Raw genomic sequence first — 22,993 nt, forward strand, 5'->3', positions numbered from 1 at the left:
GATGTCCCTCTTGTCCATTCAAAGTAACCCAGACCAATCCCCATCAGCATGTCCAGACACAGCTTTGCATTACTTTCAAACCATTTTTTAGCTGATGCAGTTATACACAGTGGATTTGCATTTACGTGACAAGGTGCCTCTAGGATTTTTATTCAGTCGCCGACAGGTGGGGAAAGAAAGCGCTATTAAATGCATGCCGTGCCGCTGAAGCCGGTGCTCTTAGATAGATAGGTACTATCTAATTCCCATTCCCTGACTGTACGCTGGATCGACAGGGCGTGATATCTGCTGGTCTAGGCTGCTGACTGTTTGAAGAAAGCTGCCTGTGTGCTTTTTCTGAAGCCCTTTTACAGTAGACAGACTCTCCTTGCTCGCCTGGGAGAATGTTAAACCCGGGAACGCTCACTGCTTTCAATGCCTCACATCTGCTGCCACACTCTCACATAAAGCTTTGCTTACTCACATTGCTCTCTCCAACCAGTGGCTTATGAATGTCACTATTGGTGTTACTGTTAACCCCTTGTATGTGTATAAGGTTGGAGGAACCAGCTCTGAAAAAGAAGGTAACAAAGTACTGTAATGTTACAGTACTTTGTTACCTTCTTCCCTCCTATTTCCCCAGGTAGTCTTTGAGATGAGGTCATAGAATTGGAATGCAAACCGATGAACACTAGATGGGGACATGATACCACATTTTGTATCAGGCAAACAGTGACAAACAGTATGACATGAGAGAAAGTTAAGTGGCTTCCGTGGGCTTTTCTGAATAGATTCTGTATAAACTATAGAGCTGTTCTGTGTGAGCATTCCAGACTTCAGTTCAAATACTGTAGCTTTTAAAATCATTTGGGGCAGTGGAGCAGCTGTGCCACACACGCCCGCGCACCCACCCACCCACGCACGCACGCATGCACAGTATGCAAACACATGGGCACATGGACATACTGTACTGTAGGCACACACAAACACACAGAAACACAGAGACACACATGGGCTCACACAGGCACACACCTTACCTTCCTTTGGGATCAACCTTGCCCACATTTTACCCTCCCACCTCGAAGGCACCATCTGCCCTCTGCCCCCAGCGCCCGGTGTGCTCCTGCAACCATGCAGAAAAAGTCACAGTGTGTGTTTAGGTGTGGGTGTGCATATCTGTCTGTGTTTGTGTTCGTCTGCCTTCTGTTTTTCTGTAGATATTGAGAGTCTGGCTCAACCAACCTTGGCTGACATGTTTTTGAATCTGTGTCTCTTACTCCAAATCTGTTCAACCTTCTCCATGCAATACTTTAATTCTTCTCCCCATTCCCGCAGAATTATGCTTGAAATGGAAATGGCAACACTCAAAGGAGTTATTAAACCACCCCACTTATCACTGGCATTAATCCTCTTGACATTTCAAAATGGCACCCCTACCCGATGATCTACCTGTTTAAAATACAGCAGAGACATTACATTTAAACACTGCAGATGTTGACTTTAGAATTGACAGTACTGCTCTGAAATATGGCTGCACTGTTGGCTGTCTGAGAAGTTTTTGTTATTGTATTCATTCTTTCCAGATGACTACATCGTAATGTGATTTACTCACAAATTATGATTTACAAGTCATTGAGCAACAATCTGCAGTGCAGTTTCTTATCACTAAATTAAGCCTTAACTGGTGGAGTTGTCCAAGTCTAGGGAACCACCAACTTCATTTAGGGTTATAATTGTAGTTTTTTCATTGTCTGTGTTTTCTATAATAAATGATGTCACTCAATCATGATGGTTAAGTCTATACTGTTATACTGTTGTTCGACACGTCAGTCAGAATTGCTAACTCTTTGTCTTTTTCTCACACAAAGCGTATTGAAATGGAACGTTGGACTACATCTTTACTAAAGATCTGTCAGACACACTACTTTGCTCTCAGCTGTCTCAACAATCCTTTGCTGCTGCCAAAAGGACCTGTTGGAATTAATTCACATCATGGCTCCTTGACAGATTGTAGTGTAAGGCCTTTTAGCTTTTAGCACTGATGAGCCTTGCAGCCAAGACATTGGAAACCGGCGCTAGTATAAATGGACTCTCTCTTGACAAAGATGTTTCTCATCTGTTACATTTGTTGGCTTTGCGAGAGCTAGACTTAACCAAGTGCTGTAAAGATCCCGATAACATAAGTCAATAAGTTTGATTTGTAATGGCGCCATTTTCTTGGAAAGGGTTACCTTATCTATCACTTGCTTGATCTCTGAAGAAATGTAGAGTAAACTGTGTACATATGATCTAATGTAAGGTACTAATACAAGGCTAGATTTATTAATGGGCCTCTCAGTGCAAAATCAGAAGTGCTGACTCCAGCTCTAGACAGTGGTATCAGCCTTCAAGGATAAAGCAACCACTGAAGGAGAAAGTAACTACTCACAGTTCTGTGAAACAGGCTAAACTAAAGGCCAACTTACACAATACATAAAACCAGAGGTGTTCTTCACAACTGAGAGTGAGGTAAGGAGAAGCACTGGACCTCTACAGTATTAGCAGGCTGGTGATGTTACAAAGTTTCTCCTCATCTCGTATCAGTTGGTTTCAGAGCAGGGGAGGCTGGAGGTAGAAATTGGAGGACGGGCTCATTGTGATGCGTGGAGTGCAATGAGAAATGGTATCAAACACGTGTCTCCACCAGCCTACCCTGTTTCAGAGCATCCAGGCTGTATTGCCCTATGCTGTGTGTCATCTTCTATTTGCAACTCCAGCGTCCCAGCTTGCTCCCACCTGACCAACACTGCCTACTGAGGGAGATCGCAGCATGAATTCAATTCATCAAAACTTTAACTCCAATCAGACACAGACATAAACTTTCTGTGTCTTTTCTCCTCAAGTCTCATAGGGTAATAAAAAGTGTCATGGTAAACTATCTGCTCTGAACAGGTGGAAGGGGTGGCAGGCTTTTCAGCTCAAACATTAGCAAGATCCTTGGAGAGTTGGCGCTAATTGATTGGACAGCCTGGATTCACTGTATCCCATGGCGCCTTGGGGGAAGCCAAGTGTTAAAGTGGGAAGTACCACTACAGACTTGGCTAAATTAGTTACTGAAACAAGGCAATTCTCAATTCATTGTCTGACCCGTGAGTGGATAAAATTGTTAAGAAGAATACAGGTACTCACCTCTGTGCTGTCCCTTGCCTCTACCCCCCTCTGTCCTCTAGTGTGGTGATGACAGCCTCATATCCAATACATTGTTCCAGGGATGGCCAACCTTGAAAAACAAACTATTCAACTGATCATGATCTCTTACTGCTTGAGGACTTTGATCACTGGATTAATAAAAACTAGTGTTTTAGAATTGGACAGGGACCTAAGCCTATATACCATGAAGCCATATGGGACCAATGTTTGCCACTATCTTTTGGGGATATTAAACCTTAGATCACCTCCTCCAATACGTTGAAGCGAAGAAGAAGGATGCGAGGAATAGAGGACAGACTATTGGGACGCACTATAGCTGTTTGTTTAAAACATTGCTCTTTTCAGGAAAAACATACACTGTACCTGTGATATGCCATTGCTTATGAAGAAGCCCATGGTAGACATCCTCTTAACCACAAGCTACATTCATCTTTAAAAGGCATTGTGTATTTGTATTTACTCTCTCTCTCTCTCTCTCTCTCTCTCTCTCTCTCTCTCTCTCTCTCCCTCTTCCCTCTCTCTCTCCTCTCTCTCCCTCCCTCCCAGTAAGTGTCTGTGCTTGGGTTTTCTGCTTGTTCTAGCATACAGTAAAATATGGCCTCCTGTCTTCGCCTGTTACCACACAAACAGGCTCATTAATAAAGCATATCACACAGATCAGCAGCCTCTGTTACTAGGAAAGCATGGCATGTTAAACATCACCCTAACCTTTCAGAATCGCTGCCGGAGCTCTTTTTAAACGCAGCAATAAAGAGAGGCCACAGTCTCAGTTTCAGGTGATTTTCTCAAGTACAACTCTTTGACCTGATGAGAACTTTATCAAAAAGGCTCTGATGTTCAAATTTCACCCCTGGTGAACTCTGTAAAGTTGCTGAATCTTTGATGAGTCAGAGGTGTTTGTCAGAATTGAGAAAGCGATGACACAGAGCTAAGCTCTCCAGACTGGACACTGTGTCCAATTAGAGCAAGGGAGAGGGAGGGATGGAGGGTGGAGTAGAGGAAGAGAAAGCCAGAGAGAGCCAGAGAGAGAGGGGAGGGAGAGGGAGTTGGAGAGGCACTGGTACAACGTGGCGATGCTTTTCATATGTGGGGGAGCACTAGAGCCTGTGTGTTTGTGATTTATTGGAACCTTCATTGACTGTCAAATATGGGCCGTCCCACACTGTGCCAGATTGCATTAGCCAGGCCAAGATCATTATAAACTACCTAATGAGAGCAGTGTGTGTGTGTGTGTGTGTGTGTGTGTGTGTGTGTGTGTGTGTGTGTGTGTGTGTGTGTGTGTGTGTGTGTGTGTGTGTGATTGTGTCTCTGTTTATGGGGCTTGGTTAGGACAGACGGGTTGACGTTTTGGACAGAAGCCTGTACTCTACCATGTCTCCTGCCAAACGGAGCCAGGACTGCAGGAGTTGGAACAGAGGGGGAAATTTGGAATCATGAAATTGGAATAGACAGACGGAGTAATAATACTAATCCAAAAGGTTTGTTCTTTTTAGGAGGAAAAAAGACAATTCTTTTCCCTTATGAATGCCACAGCCAAAAGTGTGTTTATCTCCATTAAAAGAAAAGTCCAAAAACTAAAAGAGAGTGGGGGAAAAAAGCTCTTTCTTTCAAATAATAAGAAACTTGAAATTGCAAAGGATGGTTAAAGCAGTTAAGCCTGCTCAAGGCTGTTGCCAACATTCCACTTCCCCCCTTTTGGAGCCCTTCTGTTTGAATGAAATATGTTTTTTATTTAAAGTGTAATTTCAGTAATTCTGCATATCTCTGATATGTCTCTGAGAGGAGAAATTGAGGTGACTCTGGGTGGTCAGATTCTCTGCCTTTGGCAACTGTGAAAAAAAAAAGTATTAGGACTGTTGTCATTTTTTCCTTTAGCCTTGACAACGGCCAATTTCCAACTTCTATGTTTTCTAGCCATCATATATTGGGATATATATTCTCTCATGATAATTGCTGTTAAATATTTGTGTTTTTTGGGTCTAAGCAGGTTACACCCAAGACATGTGTTGCACAGATAATATCTTGATATCTGTGGGTATATGAGAGAGAGTAAGTCAGAAAGAGAGAGAGTGTGTATATGTGGGTGGTGTTGACAAGTCTTTCTGGACATTCCCATTCTGAAGCACAGGGGACAAGATGAGTCTGATTAGCCCTTTTAAGGGTAAATTCCTCAGAGCTTTATTCTTGGACCGACCAAATTTCTCGGCCCCTACATCACAGAGTGCCGCGGACCCGGGGGGCTTCTCCCTCTCCTTGCCCCAGCTCTGTGAGTCTTGGCTGGAGGTGTCCTCGACAGTTGCTTCAGCCCTTCCATTCCCTCTCCTAGGGTGATGCACTGTAAATCACATGTTACTTTCACAGCAGATGCAACACTGGACGGATGAAGGATTTCGGAGGGACCTCTCACCCACGATGGGTTGCCTGTGTCATTGCCCTGGCTGTAAAAATGTCTGTGTCCGGGGTTGTTGAGACAGAGTCTGGGCCTGCAGATCCACCAGGGAGGAGACAGCAGGAAGACAGAGAGGGAGAGGAGGATGGTGGGAAGTGAGGCCAGCGTGAGTGTTTGGCTGTGGCGTGCTCGCAGCCTCATAAATCAGAGCCTCTGTAAACGCACTGTGATGAGAGAAGGACACAGAGGCGTCTGTGGAGCCTCCGCATCAGCACTAGGCTAACATTTCATTTGGGTTCGCTTAGCAGACGTGTGTGTGTGTGTTTGTCAGTGTGTGGGTGTGTGTGTGTGTGTTTTCTCTGTGTGATTCTGTATTTTCCCCCCTGTAATGAAGTAGTCTGGATGTTACTGAGCTGACGATTGCTATGAAGTGTATGTGTGTGTCTGTGTCTGTGTGTATGTGTGTGTGTGTATGTTTGTATTTGTATGTTTGTGTACAGTATATGTTACTGTCTGATGTTCAAACATCTGTTCCCATGCTGTAAAACAAAATGGAGAAAGCTGTGCATCCAACCATCATTCAAAGTCCTCAGTTTCTATGCATGAATAACAGAAATGGTATCTTGTTGTGTGGTCTTATCACAAATGAATGATTGTGAAAACTTTGGAATGAAGAATACAATTCTGGATCAGATTTGTAGATATGATCTCTGTTTATTGGCTAAAACATAAAATAAACTGTGTACTATGTAGCCTTATATTGCACTGTGATGTCCGTTTCACTGTGAACCAAAAACTAAACCTAAACAAGTTCACACTAGGATGACAAACCTGTCAAACAATGACCATGTGCCAAATGTGGATTGAAGTGGCCATAACAGCTCTAAGACACTCCTGACAGATGCCAGGAAGAAAGAGGGCTTCTGATATCTGCTCATGCTCCTTTAGCGATGTCATAAAGGACCATTCCCAGTAGCTCAAGTTCCTTTTCAAAGACTTTCTATTTCCCTTTTTGAGCTAATGACCTAGTTTTGTTCTAATAAGGAACTGTGTGGTGACCCCGTAGCCCAGGGGATCGGTCCCCAAGAGTCCTCTGTCCCATTCTCATGTGGCTCTGATTTCAGGAGTGACATCAGTGACATGTGTCATGTGTGTACAAAAGGGCTACTACATTGCCTTGAGTCATCATCTGTTTCTACTAGCCCTGAATAGAGAGGGCTACTCACCCCGGGGGTAATCCCACTACCAACCATTTGGATGTGACCTCATAACAAGTGGTGACATGACCTGAAGTAACCGAGAAGTAGTTTGTCCTTATTCACAGATCATCTAACAGTGCTTGAACCATTATACCTCCTCATTGTATTGTGTTCTTGAGGACATGCGATGTTTGCTTTGCAGCCAGAGGCGTCATGCCCATAGGGGGCACAAACATATGTGCCCCCTCAGATTTTTCCTGTTTTAAAATGTCCAATGTTAAATGACTCTTGATTACTCAATGTGTCAATATTTTAATTGTATCTGTCCCTAATCGAATTAACTATTATTATTATTATTATTAATATTGTCCCCCACGATGAAATCGGGGGAAGGGACTATGGATCGGTCTCTGTCCAACACCACTGGGACAATTTTGATGAAACTTGGGTGAATGATGCGTCTTGCCATACAAATGTGGCATTTACAAAATTACACTGATTGGCCCAATTTTGATGAAACTTGGGTGAATGATGCGTCTTGTCATAGAGAGTTTTGAGGTGATACTGATTCATCTTGTGATGGTGCGGCTAAAGTGACAGGTTGTTATCATTAAACATGTCATAATAGGGTGCAAAGAGGAGAGCGGACCTCAGACCTCCCCTTTTGGCCAACTGACCATTTTCCTTGGAAATTAATCAAATAAGCATAACAGGCTACCTTAAAATCCATGGACTGCCTTAAAAAAAAATATAATAATGGCGCTGCTCTGCGGCGACTAGCAGTGTTCTCTGCTTGTTTGTTTTATTTGCGTGTGCTTGTTTATTAGTGCATGGTCAACGTTATTGTTAGTGTCCTCCTCTTACTTTCAAGGGAAATGGAGTACACACTGTAGATTATTTGTTTTGTTGGATTAATCCTGCTCTGGGGGAATAAACCTGTGGCAGCAACATGAGTGCTTGCAAGTCAAACCCCCAACAGTCAAATAAGCTACAGCAGGGAACAACTCGTAAAGCTGGTCACTCATCAATCAGGGGACTGGGTCAAACCCCACATTCCATCCGAAATACTAAGGAATTACGGAAAATCGCCACAGACAAGAAAAAGAGGGAGAAGAGGAGTGAGACAAAGACTGAGGAAAATGAAGAACAGGATTCCACTGCCGACCATTCTACTTTCAAATGTTCAATCGCTAAGAGGGAAAATGGATGAGCTGCGAGCGAACACAAGATATGAACAAATACATGTGTCATGATGCCTCTTCCATTTGTTTACAATTCTCATATTTGTTCTGTATTTCTTCCCTTGAATTTGTTTGCATACAACATCCTTGGAATACGAGTGAGTAGTAGTAGTGAATATGCAGTTGCTGAAATATGAACTCGATTCACAACACCTTGAATTTATTATCAATTTATGTGACATCTGTTCTTCCATCTTCTTTGATGAAAAGTATTTATTTGTACTTCCTATTTGAATGTCATTGAAGAAGTCCCTGTACAAAAAGCCCCTGGCCTTGAAGAAACAGCAATATCTTTTCTGTCCCTGAATTCTAACCCCATTTATTTCACCATAGTAAACAAAAGGGTATGAGCCACTGAGCATCAGCATAATGGCTCTCATTCTTTCATTTCAAATCGTCTTTTCTCTGAGTGGTCTGTGCCGACAGCAAGCACTATATTTTAGCGCTCAATTGAAGCTCTTGATAAACGCGGAGCATGAAAACAATGATTGGCAATAACTTAAGGATTCTGACAAGGGTCTCTCACTGTAGGCCAAGGACATCTCTTTTCTCTTTCATATCTTTAATACAATTTATGTGGATGTGTGTGTGTGTGTGTGTGTGTGTGTGTGTGTGTGTGTGTGTGTGTGTGTGTGTTTGAGTTCAATTTCCTCACAGCTCTGCCAAACCCACTTTCTCTCTGCTCTCCAAGACTGGTTATAAAAAGCATCCTATTTTGAACATGTAATTTCTGTCAGAACACATAATTTCCCAATCTGTGAATCTATCTGTGTGGTTGTTTTTGTCTCAAGAATACTATTGCTAATCATTACAGTCCAGACAGAAATTCTAACTAATGAGCTTATAGAGACTTGATCTAGAGTTTCAAAACAATACAATTTGGCTCATTGTGTACTATTGATGTCCTTCTTAGTCAGCTCCTCTGAATTTTTCCATAGTTAAATATATGTGTGTGTCTGTGTGTGTGTGCATGCCTGCATGTGTGTGTGTGTGGCAATGCCACTGTCTATTACCTAGAGTGTGTGTTTGATTAATGATTCAATTCCGCTTGTTTAGTGTGATTCAACTCCATGGTTATTGTTTAACAATGTCAATTTATTTTTAATTACGAGGCCAAATTAACTCGGCACACCATTAACTCTCTCTACTTCCCAGATGGACCTGGCTCTATTTCTGATGTTCCTTGATATGGATACAAAGGTTTATTTGTGTCTGGCATTCAGAAGGACGCTGACTGACTCGCTAGATTAGTTGCAGAAGTGTTATGCTATAGCTTACAAACTGCATTGGAACCATGTACAACCAACTGCAGTGGGTGTTGTAGGACAGCTAGCCTCTACAATATGTACAAGTCTGTACTGTCCCAGTACTCAATATCAAACAAAATGTTCCCCTGCCATAGGACATTTTCTGACTACCTCTGATGGCAAGGCCTCTGGGTCTCTGCTAAAGCAACAATTCTGCCTCGAAGATATTGTGTTTTATATTTCTATTTTTCAACAGACACCTGGTCAATAGTAAATAGACTGCTTTGGATGTCCATCACAAAATCAAAGATCAGTGCGGCAAGTGTTGAGTAAGTCCCTCCATTGAATAGCATTTTGTCCTGAGGAAGACTGTGTACCAAGCCAAACAACTCCAAGCCAATGTCTTTGTACACAGAGCGGATGACTCTTGGAGAGAATGCTCCCTTGGTAAGCCGCATCGCTTTGTAAAAATTCGGAGACATCATTTAGACCTTCAGAGATGGGGTCGTGCTCTGTAGTGTGTTCCTCATGTGGGTGACTGAGCAATCAGCCTGTCATTATCTCGAGTACATGTGTTTGCCGTTTGAACGCAGCTCAGGACATCCTTGTTGAATCTTTTTCTCCCCACATGGTTGAGATAAGAAAACAAACAAAATCAAAACAGAAATATCTCCCCCCTCAGCCTTATAAAAGACCAAGAAAATGAAGGCTGTTGTGAATGAAAAGAGATACTACAGTATCATTTATCTCCTGTGTTGTGTATCCAGCCATTGAAAAGATGAGATTCAATTTGTATGCTTTACACTAATTTAGTGGTAAATTCTGATTAGAATATTCCACGATGATATGTTTAAAATTTATACAGGGATAGTGTCCAATTCAATGAAATCAACATTGGATTGGATCAAGCCATAATGTGAATACATCAATTTATATAGTAAGGCGAAGGAATATGCATTAGTAGCCATCTATAGGACAAAAAACCCTGCGGGTAACGGGATAGAGAAAACTTTATTTGTCTAAAAAAGTATGCGAGTGTAAGCACACCAGAGACGGGCATGCAATAACCCAAACCGTCCCTGTAGTCCCACCATTCCCAGTGCAGCACCATGGCGTCCCCGAAATTCCAGTCTGGCCCTTCACCCCCCACCCTCCCGTCCCTTGGTCTCACTTTTCCTCTGTCAATCAGGATGGGCTCCAAGCCTCCCCACAATGACTAACATCACCACCGCTGCTGCTGCTTCTCCTGTCTCTGCTAGCGTTTCAGCCTTACTCCCCAATTCTTCTCCTCCTAACTAATTATTGTAATGGTTAGTTTGCATTTTTGGCAGTCCGGGGGTTCCCTGCGACATTCAGGGCTATTATGTTTAAAGCACTTGTCAAAACAGCGGTCAGACGAGTCGTGCTGACTGAGGAGTGGGGGGAGAGCCAGGCCGGGGAGAGTGCGTGTGGGTGGGCAAGGGGAATTGCGTCCCAGACAGGGGTCCTGACAGCTCCGGTCCCCAGCCCTCACCACAGCACCAGGAAACAACTTGCAGTATGAGCCTGTCCTGGCCAGGCTAAAGGCACTAGCTATGGTGCCGAGTCCCCCCCGCACTCCCTTTGGATCATTGCCTGATTTTTTGCACTGCTTGTTAAAGCCAGGGTGCTGCCATCAATTGACCACAATTCCACCAACCGTAAGAAGCAAACAATGTGGAAAGCTTCTCACTCTCTCCTTTCCATCCCCTCTCTCTATTTCCCTCTGCCTTTCTTTCACTTTGGGCCTGGCATTAGTGTTTTCTCAAGTGTCTCCCATTTACATCAAGTTATACCCCCTGCCTGCCCTCCCATATACCTCTGATCTTAACTGATCACCTGTAGATAAGCTGTCATTCACTTTAATGGAAAAGCCCCCATTTATGACCTAGGAGAGAAAGAGAGAGGGTGGGCTTTGAGGGGGAGAGAGCTAAAGGACAGCACACACACACACACACACACACACACACACACACACACACACACACACACACACACACACACACACACACACACACAGAAACACAGAAAAACAGAAACACACTCTCTCTTTCTCTCTTTGGACTGTTATTCAGCCTAACTTTATCTCAATGTCCTTAAGTACTAACTAAGCAATCAAAGAAAATGTCTCCTTGATGTCTGGGGCATTCACTAAGTCAGTGAGACAACCGCCTCCTCCAAGCTGCATGGAATTTTTAAAGGGGTTTAGGGTTTCCCAAAATCCATTTTCATATGTATTTCTTGTCAATCTATAATGCATACTGTCTTGAACTGTCATCATTTTGCGTGCAGCTCATACCGTGTTAAAATACATCAAACAAAGGTTTTTGCACTCTGTCCATGCTATACTATGCCAGTGATTCCCAGAGAGCAGCACACCCTAGCTCTTGTGCTGTTCAACAGAAGGACCTCACATGGGAGGGAGAGGGGAATCTTGGGAGTTGTAGGAATTGAATCAAATGGGCAGTTTGTAACATGAGGACTGATGAGGGCATTCAAAGTGAGATATCTTGACTCAGAGGTCGGTTTAAAATGCGTTTTTTGTGTTTTGTGTGTCTACTATTGAATAATGAACAAACACTGGATTACAGGGTAAAATTCCAGTTGAAGGCAAAAGCATGATGTCACTACAGCAGCATTTGTCTGCCAGCGCTGGATTGGACGGTGATCCTGCCAGTGTCTCCCCCTCCCCGCCACCCCGTCCTGTATTTATTCGCTTCTATAGAGTTTTCTAACTGATTTATGGTGTTCAAAAAAGGGGTTGGTTTATGGTAGGCAATCCCTGCCAGGTCAGGCTCCCCAAGGCTGCCGTCTGAGGCCTGGAACTGGAAGCCAGTCTACTGTAGGAGAGAACCATTACTCACCATCTCTCTCCACTATACACTCACTCACTCCATTCTCGTACTCCTCCGCCTCCATTAAACCCTACACACACCAGTCTGCCCTTTCTTTTATTTATATATAGCATACTATACAGATAGTCTTGAGCACAAATTTCTGTTTCCTTTGAAATCCCATCGGATACCTCCCCCTATCCTTGACTCTGGCAAACCGCAATGTTCCTTCACTCTGTAGTTACTATAGCTTGAGTTTTTACAAAACCTCTCATGTTAAAAATGGGTAATCCTTCTGATATCAACATTTTCCACCACTAATCGATACCCAGTGACACAAATAAAATAATAAAGTAAAATATCCAAGTGCAGACTTTCTTCAGTGTGGACAGTCCCGGCAGATCAGAGTTGTAGGAGTGTATTCTCCAGGGTGGAGTTGGTGTTTAATAATGCAGGTGAGAGACACTTGTGGCTAGGGTAGGTGAGTGGAACGTTGGCCTTCAGGCATGGAGGTCTATACTGGAGGGCCTTGAGGCAGTAGAGTGACAGACGCCCTCAGGGCAGCAGCTATAGACATCACAGCCTGAGGAAACCCAGCCAGAGACCCCCACTGTTCAGATTAGCCCTGGCTGTGTGGGGGTAGGAGTTTGTGCTATCAGTGGTCATTAGCCATTGCCTGATATTATTATTATCACGGTGGCTTTGAAGTATTTGGTGGGCTGAGATTTATACAAATATACACACACATAAACACAGACAGAAACAGACATATACACACGTGTACTGAGGCACATACCAAGGCATGCAGGCACCTGCACACACACTTACACACGGCTCGCAAGCAGACATGCACACAGTAGTATCTTCCATCTGCTGGCTTGGAACAAAATCCTAGTCACACATCGAAACCCATACATTACAGAAATACATCTGTTTTGTATACTTCTTTCAATATAGCAATGCATGACTTACAGTAAGCACCAAATGCGGGGCCATGCCAAACAAATTCATATTGGTCATAAATCAAACAAGAATATGATGTTTGATTTTCCCTTACCACCCCATTGCACACTAACGAGACATCTCCACAAACAGTAACCTGATCTACCCTGGAAAAGGAAAGAAAAACCCTCTCCGACTCCGACCTTCCCCGGCACCAGAACCCTTAAAACAAGAGTTACCTGAAAAGAAGAAGTGGGACCTTCAAGACCCTTGTTCAGTGTATTAAGTGACGCTAATAATTATATCTAACACTAACAAGGTCTCCACTGTCCACGGTCCTCCTTACACCACTGCACTAGGGACTGGGGGAGCATTGCTTCCAGGTGCTTCCAGGGTGGCTGTGAAACACATTATCACTGGGGTGATCCAGGCTTTGACCCCCTCCTCCCACAAGGGGGGAATGACATTTATAGGGTCCCATGCAGTGGTCTGTGACCAGAAACTGTTGCTGCTCCTGAACACTTCTCCCACCCTTACAGTGTGTCACTCAGGACCTGTTTGAAAACTTTTGAACACTTTTGAAATGCATCCTTCCTTCCTCCCTCCTCCCTTCCTTGAAGTAATCATTGAGCTAACATGATTAGATTGGTCAAAGCAAGATCTCCACTACCTTGCTTTCACCAATCCAGACATGTCAGATGGGTGATTTACTCAAGAAAAGGAAGGAAGGAAGGGAGGAAGTAAGGAAGGAGGGCGGGAGTATTCAAACCATGCAAGTTTATAGGAGCATCATAGTGTCTTTTGGGTGAAAATATTGACTGAATTTCCTCATTTTCGATGATAGGCTGATTGAACTAATGTATATACTGTATTGTCTGTTTTGCCAATTTGCCAATTTGCCAAGCCATTGCCAGAGGGTGATGCACAATAGACAGTAGATGATGTCATTATCAAACGCCAAATTTGCCCTGATGTATCTGGTTTCCTTAGAAGGGTACAATATGCTTAACACACACAAAATATTTGATCATCAAAACACCAACTTCAAAGTGCAAAAGGAAGAGTCAGTCCTTCAAAAGAGTTTCCCAACCAGCAATAACCTTAATGTGGAAGGTACACTATTTCACTGCTTTATCAAATCAGGTCAGTATTACTGGTAAGGGAGGAAAGAGGAAGTAAAGGAAAAACTGTGCTGGAATGCCTGGCACAGTGTTAGGGTGGCTGGCTAGTTGGCTGTGGGTTTAATGGATATTTATACATACAAGCCCTGAAGGATGCCATGCTTAGCCTGAGAAACCACCGTCTCTTATCCCACCAGCATACACACGAAAACACACACACACAAAAACAGATACACACACACACACACACACACACACACACACACACACACACACACACACACGCACACACGCACACACGCACACACGCACACACGCACACACACAAACACACACACACACACACACACACACACACACACACACACACACACACACACACAAACACACACGGACGGATGGACACACACACGGGACTGATAAAGCCCAAAGTGCTCCTTTATCGTCTGCAGATATTTATTTTACACTTGTTTATAGTTCTGTATGTCAAAATCTCAATGAAAGTGTGCTCAAATATGTTGATTTAAGGGAACATTTACATGGAGCTCTGCCCTTTCTCTGTCTCCCTGTTTCTCTTCATAACCAGAACCACATTTGGATGTATATGAACACGGAAGACCAAAGAGGATTTACATGAAGAAAATGTACTGAGTAGTCTACTGAGCTGGTCACAAGCCAGACTAATAACAGAAAGATATTAACAGGTCATAGAGAGCCATGTTATTACATGTAGTGGGCTTAAGTCAAATAAACCATGGTATGCCATAATCATTACATTGTAATATGAATCATTACAAGTCAAAGTTACTTGGGACTATATTACTACAATTGCTGATGAAGTCGTACAGTAAGTGCTGTTTTACTGAGATCTTACCATGTTCTGTATGCTGTAAGTATAATTCAATTACATTATTAGTAAATCTAACATTCAAGAAATGTCTAAAATGTTAATAACTGGTTTGTAAATGCTTCCTCTCATTCTCGCTGTAGCCTGTACAGTAACTTTCGATGTAGGCTACTGCCTACAATCAAATAGTGTTTATTTCACATTTCTTTTTTATTTGCATAATAATTAAACAACAGTGAAATGTTGTGTGTGTATGTGTGAGAGAGAGAGAGTGTGTGTGTGTGTGTGTGTGTGTGTGTGTGTGTGTGTGTGTGTGTGTGTGTGTGTGTGTGTGTGTGTGACTGGGGCCTGCAGAGTTCAGCCCTGGCAGGCAATAGTACTGAGAGCACAAACCTACTAGGAGCTATTTAAAGTGAGCTGCAGTCTCTGGGAGCTCATCCCATTAGAGATCTTGCAAACTCTTATTTAGATTCCCACAATGTTTATTCCACTACTCTTTTCTCCCCACTTTTAATACATTTTGTCAAGGAACAATAAAAAACTAAATAGAAACAGCCTGAGCTCAGAATCATTAGAGACATCATTGTTCCATATTTATGTGTGTGTGTGTATGTGTGTGTGTGTGTGTGTGTGTGTGTGTGTGCGTGTGGGCTAAAGCGCATGTGGTGTGGTCATACTTGAATACGTGCGTCCACAGTTTTCTCTACAAAAATCACGCTATTTGTGGGCTTTGACAAAGGCAAAAAGGTCCCAGAACAGGGGCCATTACTCATAGTGTCAGTGCTTTTTAATAGGGGGACTGAGTGAGATTTGGCTAACCCAGACCCTGCTCAGACAATAGCTCATTGATGCTAACGCAGTGTCACTCCTGCCTTCACACTCCCTCAGCGCACTTTGGTGCTGACAGACTGATGGGCAGCTATTGTTCCACCACTGAATCGGAGGAAGACAAGACCCCCCCCCCCCAACCCCCCACCCCTCTCTCTCTCTTCCTCTCTCTTTCCCTCTTCCCTCTCTTCCACTTTTCTCCTCCCTCCCTCTCTCTCTTTCTCTGTCTCCCTTCCTCGCTCTCTCATCCTCTATCTCCTCCTATCCACTCTCTCTCTCTTCCCTGCCACCCCCCCCCCCCTTTTCATCTTCTCTATGTATGTATCTGTCCATCCTTCGCTGTGGCATGACTTAACTGCGAGCAACTTCACAGATCTTGTTCCTTACTATTCCATCTTTTTACTTATTGTTTGCCCTCCTCCTTTTGTTTGTATCCATATCTCTCATTCCATTGTTCCTATGCTATTCTCCTTCTGTCCATCAGAGCCTCCCTCATGACCCTCTCCACCCTTGCTCCCAGGGGCCTGTAATATTACAGCCCTGTCCAGAAACAACCCCTAATAACCTTTACTCCCTAGAAACTTGTTTAGATCTGAGAGAAATGGAAAGGTATAAGCAAGATGACGGAAATCTACCTCACCTATCAAAGGGCAAGATGGAGCTACTACCACCTCTGTTGAAACATTACCTCATAGACGTATTTGCTCAGAAGCTCCAGGACTATTACAAGAAACAAGGTTTCTACTTCTAAATCACATTTTAACATTCTATACTTTCTGGTAATTTAAACACATACACAGTTACTCTTTAGTATCAAATAATAAATGGTGGTGCTTGTATCAATCCATTCTCTAAAACTGAAGATGAAATCACGATCATTGGGTATTAATTGTTACGTTTTTTGGTAGAGAGTAGGTAGATAGTGTTTGTCTTTGATGTTGTTCTATATATATTGTATGTTCTATGTTTTATGTATGTAGTGGTTCTATGTATCTATGTTCTATGTATGTAGTGGCTGAAGGTGTGCCCTATTCTCTCCTGTAGTCTGGCCTCAGTCCACTGAGTGGCAGTCTCACGTCACGCCAAGACTCACAGTGAGCTGCAGGTAGAAACCTGGGCCAAATGCTCCATCAACAGAACCCTATGTATCCACGAAGACTGATGAGGTTCACACACACACACACACACACACACACACACACACACACACACACACACACACACACACACACACACACACACACACACTCACACACACATACACACACACACACACACACATACACACACATACTCAGACACTCGCAGACGCTCATAAACACATGCACACACAGAGGCACAGATAGACAAGTAGACAGACACAAACACACGCTCGCACGCACGCTTGCACACTCACACACTCGCACGCACACACGCTCGCACGCACACACACACACACACACACACACACACACACACACACACACACACACACACACACACAGCAATCTCCCATACCCCTGACAGCAGCAGCAAGTGACACTTTATAATAACATTCCCGTCTGAGGGAGAGGAAGTAGGCTTAACGAAGTGTCTGAGAGTTAAAGTTGGCCTGTCTCAAACAAAGGAGAACGAAGAGGGACGCCCATAACTCTCCATGAAGCTGAGGAAAGCGTTGAGTTGAGAATGATGTAGCATTGCATGCCTCTAAAACAGTACACTATCTCCTCCTTCTCTCTCTTGTGGCATGTACAGTACAAATTCCATATTGGTTATCAGTGTTGATGATAACCAATAGTGTATTTTCTGGTTTCATTCTGCACACACTCCTCTCCGATGTCTTAGCTCACTGGACTTTCCTCTTAGTCATGTGTTTGAGGGATACCAGAGTGATTCTGTTCCTGGCATTTCTTTTAGATACTTTTTTGTGTCAACACAACCACTAGTTGCTCAGTGTTTCCCATGATGAATGAGGAAGAGAGGGGGTAGAGACTGTTCTAGAAGACAATTCTCAAACTTACTTAGCAACTTGAAATGAATGAAAATGATGAGAAACATAAATGCTAACAATTATGGAGAAGGTGTGTATTGCAGAGGAAGGTAGCTTTGGGAGGGTTGGCAGTGGGAACTCTTTTGTAAGTGTGTGTGTGTGTGTGTGTGTGTGTGTGTGTGTGTGTAGGGACGGTAGTGGAGAGGTTCCAGATGTGGAGTGGGCAACCTGCCTGTTGGGACCCAAACACAGGAACTTCCCCTGACAGCAGAGATTAATCAAAGCCCAGGGAATCTCTACACGAAACAGTGAGCGAGCGAGAGAGAGAGAGAGAGAGAGAGAGAGAGAGAGAGAGAGAGAGAGAGAGAGAGAGAGAGAGAGAGAGGAAAGTAAAGCGAGGGAGAGAGTTAGAAAGACATTTTCAGTGTGTGTGCCCTGTGTATAGTACAATTGTCCAAGAAAAAGTATGATTTTCAAAATTTCCATGTCATTATAACTCAAGTATGTACAGCATCCAATCAGAGTTGAAAAACAATTACAACATTTCTAATGAAGGCCTTCGGGTTTGAAGCCATCCTTGAACTCCATGAGAGCTTGTCAAGACCAATCAAAATTGCTTTACAGCTTTTCAAGGAAGAGCCATAGACTTTGTCCTTGTCTCAGAGGCTTGGTGCAATTTAAAACGGACTATATTGGCCCTTTTCAAGAGCATCAGTGGCTAGGGTTTTGTAGGTTAATGGTGTTTCTCTAACTCTGTCTTAATACATACAAGTCCTTAATTCACACTTGAGTGCTCTCTTTTAGCAGCACATCCGTATTATCTGATGGGATGTCACGTCATGACGTTTATCAATTAATTGGAGTCTGTTACTCTATGCCATCGTAAGCCTGTGTGAAAAAAAAGAAGTATATATATATATATATGTATATATATATATATATATATACACACACACTCACCAGCCACTTCATTAGGAACACCTGTTCAACTGCTCGGTAACGCAAATATTTAATCAGCCAATCACATGGCAGCAACTCAATCAAGGTATGCAGAAGACCATCTCTGAACGCACAACACGTCGAACCTTGAAGCAGATGGGCTACAAAAGGGGGTCCAACCCAGTACTAGCAAGGTGTACCTAATAAAGTGGCCGGTGAGTGTATATATCAAGTATTCAGACCCCTTCACTTTTTCCACATTTTGTTGTGTTATAGACTCAATTTAGAATGAATTTCGAAGAATGACAAAGCAAAAACAGGTTTTTAGAAATTTCAGTAAATTTATTCAAATTCAAATACAGAAATACCTCATGTACAAGTATTCAGACCCTTTGCTATGACACTCTTAAAATGAGCTAAAATGCAAAAATGTCATCAACAAATCACTCAATAAGTTGAAGTGAGTCCATCTTAATGCTAGGATAATAGTTCATGTAATTTTGGAATTAATATCTTTGTTTTTATAGGGTCTCTGATTTGCATAGGAATCAATTACACACTGTGTGGATCAGGTTGTCATTACAAACAGAGCAAATGGAGAGGAACAAAACTGCTCAGGAATGCGACCTTGAGGCCTGGGGAGACTTACCAAAATCTACAAAGTTGAATGGTGGAGAGGAAAAAGCACAGTGGATGGGACAACATCATCTCAGTCACTCTACAAAATGAGTCTATAACCAAGTTGCCAAAAAGAATCCCTTAATGGAAAATAATCATCTATCTATCTATCTATCTATCTATCTATCTATCTATCTATCTATCTATCTATCTATCTATCTATCTATCTATCTATCTATTTATCTATCTCATATCCATAATTGTGTTTGCAACAATGAATTCAAGTGATACAGCAAAGAAAGTGGCTGGAAATGTGTTAATTTGGTTTTACTACAAAGCATTAAGTTTGGTGTAAATCTAACCCATGCAATGCAGTTTCTGCACCATCTCTCGCGTGAAGAATAGTGGAAGCTGCATCAAGTTATGGGTATGTTTGTCACTGGCAGGGACTGGGGAGTTTGTCTGGATCAAGAGAAAATTATTAAATTTGCTGAGTTGGTAGTGACATCCTAATCTACACAGTGTGTAATTGATTCCTATGCAAATCAGAGACCCTATAAAAACAAAGTTATTAATTCCAGAATGACATGAACTATTATGCTTGCATTAAGATGGACTCAATTGAACTTATGGAGTGATTTGTTGATGACATTTTTGCATTTTAGCTAATTTTAAGAGTGTCATAGCAAAGGGTCTTGATACTTATGTACATGAGATATTTCTGTATTTCAATTTTAATAAATGTACATTTACAATCCATTTTAAATTGATTCTATAACACAACAAAATGTAGAAAAAGTGAAGGGGTCTAAATGAGTGGTGTGTGTCTCATGCAGGGTAACATAGACTGAGGGGAGACATTACTCACAGGCATATCTCTGGTCAGAAGTGGGCTTTCTTTCACTGTCCATCCACTTTTCTTCCCATCTGGGGGATGATGCTCTTATGATACGACTAATTTATACTGTATATTGCAATTAATAATGGCATATTCCATATAGTTTCTGTTTTATCTGTGTTTATACAGGTACAGTAGATCTATTTCTCTATAACAAATACTTTATTGTGTATTGCAGCTTTTAGTCTACACACTGGACACATGTGTGAGTTAGACCATGAAATGGCCCACATACATTTGGATGAATGAATGAAGTAAAAGCTGAACCACTCAATGATAGGTTCTAATGTTGTGTACCTGGTAACACTTTTATTTGTTACTTTATCATACTTACGCAGCTTTTCTTTTCGACATGCTTCAGCATTTAAATCTTCACCCTCCAGCTCTTCTTTGCCCCACAAACAGATGATGCAAAATCTCCATTCAGCCCATGAATGCACAAGATTATTGTAATTACATAGAAGAGCTCTCCCTTGCAAATTACACCACATTACTTTTGTGACCCTCAAAATGAGAGTGCACCCCATTTCATAGCAACTGATACTAACAATCTAAACCTCTTAGTTCAAGGAGATTATGTAGGCATATTAGTATGGAGTATGCTTTTAATTTCATTTTCTGGCACAATTTCCATTTCGATTTGACCTGGAAAATAGGTGAAGGCGCAAACAGATGTTTTGAATTGATTCTTCTATTCATATAAATTGACATTTAATAGCTTAATCCTAAAAAATGTAGCTCCAGTGCCAACACTGGTCTGCGTCTGGCTTAACATCATGTGTTGTGTTGAGGGTGAAAAAGAAGTGATGCAGTCACTGTGAAATCTCACTCTTGATTGTAATATAAAGCATGGGAGTGAATCTATAGTATACCTCCATTTTAGCAGGCCTTCACATGTATACATTGTGTGAACTCTGTGACAAACCCTCACCTCCCAAGGCTCAGTGTACCTAGGGGGATTGTCCTTTAAGCCTAGCGAGTTGACTTCTCAGAGACCTCAAAAGCCAGGGCCAAGGAGTTCAAAAACACCCAAACTCCAGGTCGGCTCAGAAGGGAACTCAGGACACATCACTGCATTTCCTCAGCTTCATGGACTGTCGGACCCCGTCACACGCGTGTCACATCCGTGTAGTGGACCGGGTGGCGAGCAGAACCAGAGGTTACCGGGGCTCCCTGTGGAACAGGGGTTCCCTAGCGGAGAGTCAGAAGGGTCAGAGGTGAGGCGCCTGGGATTAGTTGAGCACAACTGCTTTGGTTGGCTGTGTTTATTCGTCTAGCAGGCTGTGGGCTGCAGCACGGGGAGCCTACAATGCCATAAGGGCTGCTGGGAAGGAACAGTGCCACATACAAATCTAACTGGTGAGCTGAACTGAAGGGGAGGTAGTCCATCACAGCTGTCTGACTTGGAAGATGGCTACTTTGACTCGTAGGTAATTGTATTATGTACTGTATATAAAACCACTTCTGGCAAGTCAAACCCAAATGATCATGTGTATAGGCATATTTTTGGCTATTATTGTGTGATCTTTTTGAATTTGTCCACTACTGTATATTACTAAACCATGCAGATATATAACCATGTGTCTTAGAAGTGTTCCAAATATCAAGGTTAACTGTTGTTGGACTATATCTATGAAGAATGCCTTGGGTGCAACTGCAGGGAAGGGATTTTTCTTTTATGATGTGTATCTAATTTGCGCTGTATTTTTCTAAATGTTTGTTTGAAGCAATATTTCGAAAGTCCATGTTTTAGTCACACTTTCAGTATATTTCTCCTCAGATAAGGATTTTGTTTATGGAAATAGAGAAAGATAATAGAGGTGGTGAGATAATGTCAACAAATGTAAGTGATTATGATGATGTGTTTTGTCCACCACTTGAAATTAATTAAAGAATATCTGTTGGAAATCTGCCACCTCTGGCCACCATGGCCAATTCTGTTTGAAGTTCGAAACAACAACATCCTTCCTAATAATAATGTAACCCCTGAAATGGACTTGCAGTGCCGGACATTGTGTTTTTGAATGTTACACACAATTTGAAGAGGCAGCCATAAAGAGACAGAAAGGCAGAGTCCACTCCTCTACAACACTACTGGTCAGTAGCAACATGTTTGTATACAGTACAAACAACTATTACACTCCATTTTAGAAAGCGCTTTTTGAGACCACAACAGCGTTGGTAAATGAAATATTCATTTCAAGGGATCTCGTTCCCTGATCGATACCGATTAAACATAGTCATTACAACCATTAGAAAGCTTTTAGCAAGCTTGAATGTTACATAAGTAGAAGAAGAGGTTTACTCTTCACTGTATGGCTGAATTACATTTATTAGGGACTGAGGAGGGAGATTCTTATCTACTCTCTTTCCTCGCTTTAGAAGTCAGCCTGTCTGTATCTCTTTCTCAGTGCACAGTATCTGTCTCTGCCCTGAGTTAATTATGCATTTTTCTCCCCCAGCTCTCCAAACATCTCCTCTTCTCCTGATCATCCTTTTCTCTTATACACATTATCAGACACACACACACACACACACACACACACACACACACACACACACACACACACACACACACACACACACACACACACACACACACACTCTCTCTCTCTCTCTCTCTCTCTCTTTCGCCTGAGGAGTGTTAGGGCTTTAGTTACAGTGTAACTGGAGCTGTGTTAGTGTGTGGCGTTCCTGAACCCACCAGAGGACTCCAGCTCCTTGTTATGGTTTCC

The sequence above is a fragment of the Argentina silus genome, assembly GCF_951799395.1.
Source record: "Argentina silus genome assembly, chromosome: 6".
In the NCBI taxonomy this organism is placed as follows: Eukaryota; Metazoa; Chordata; class Actinopteri; order Argentiniformes; family Argentinidae; genus Argentina; species Argentina silus.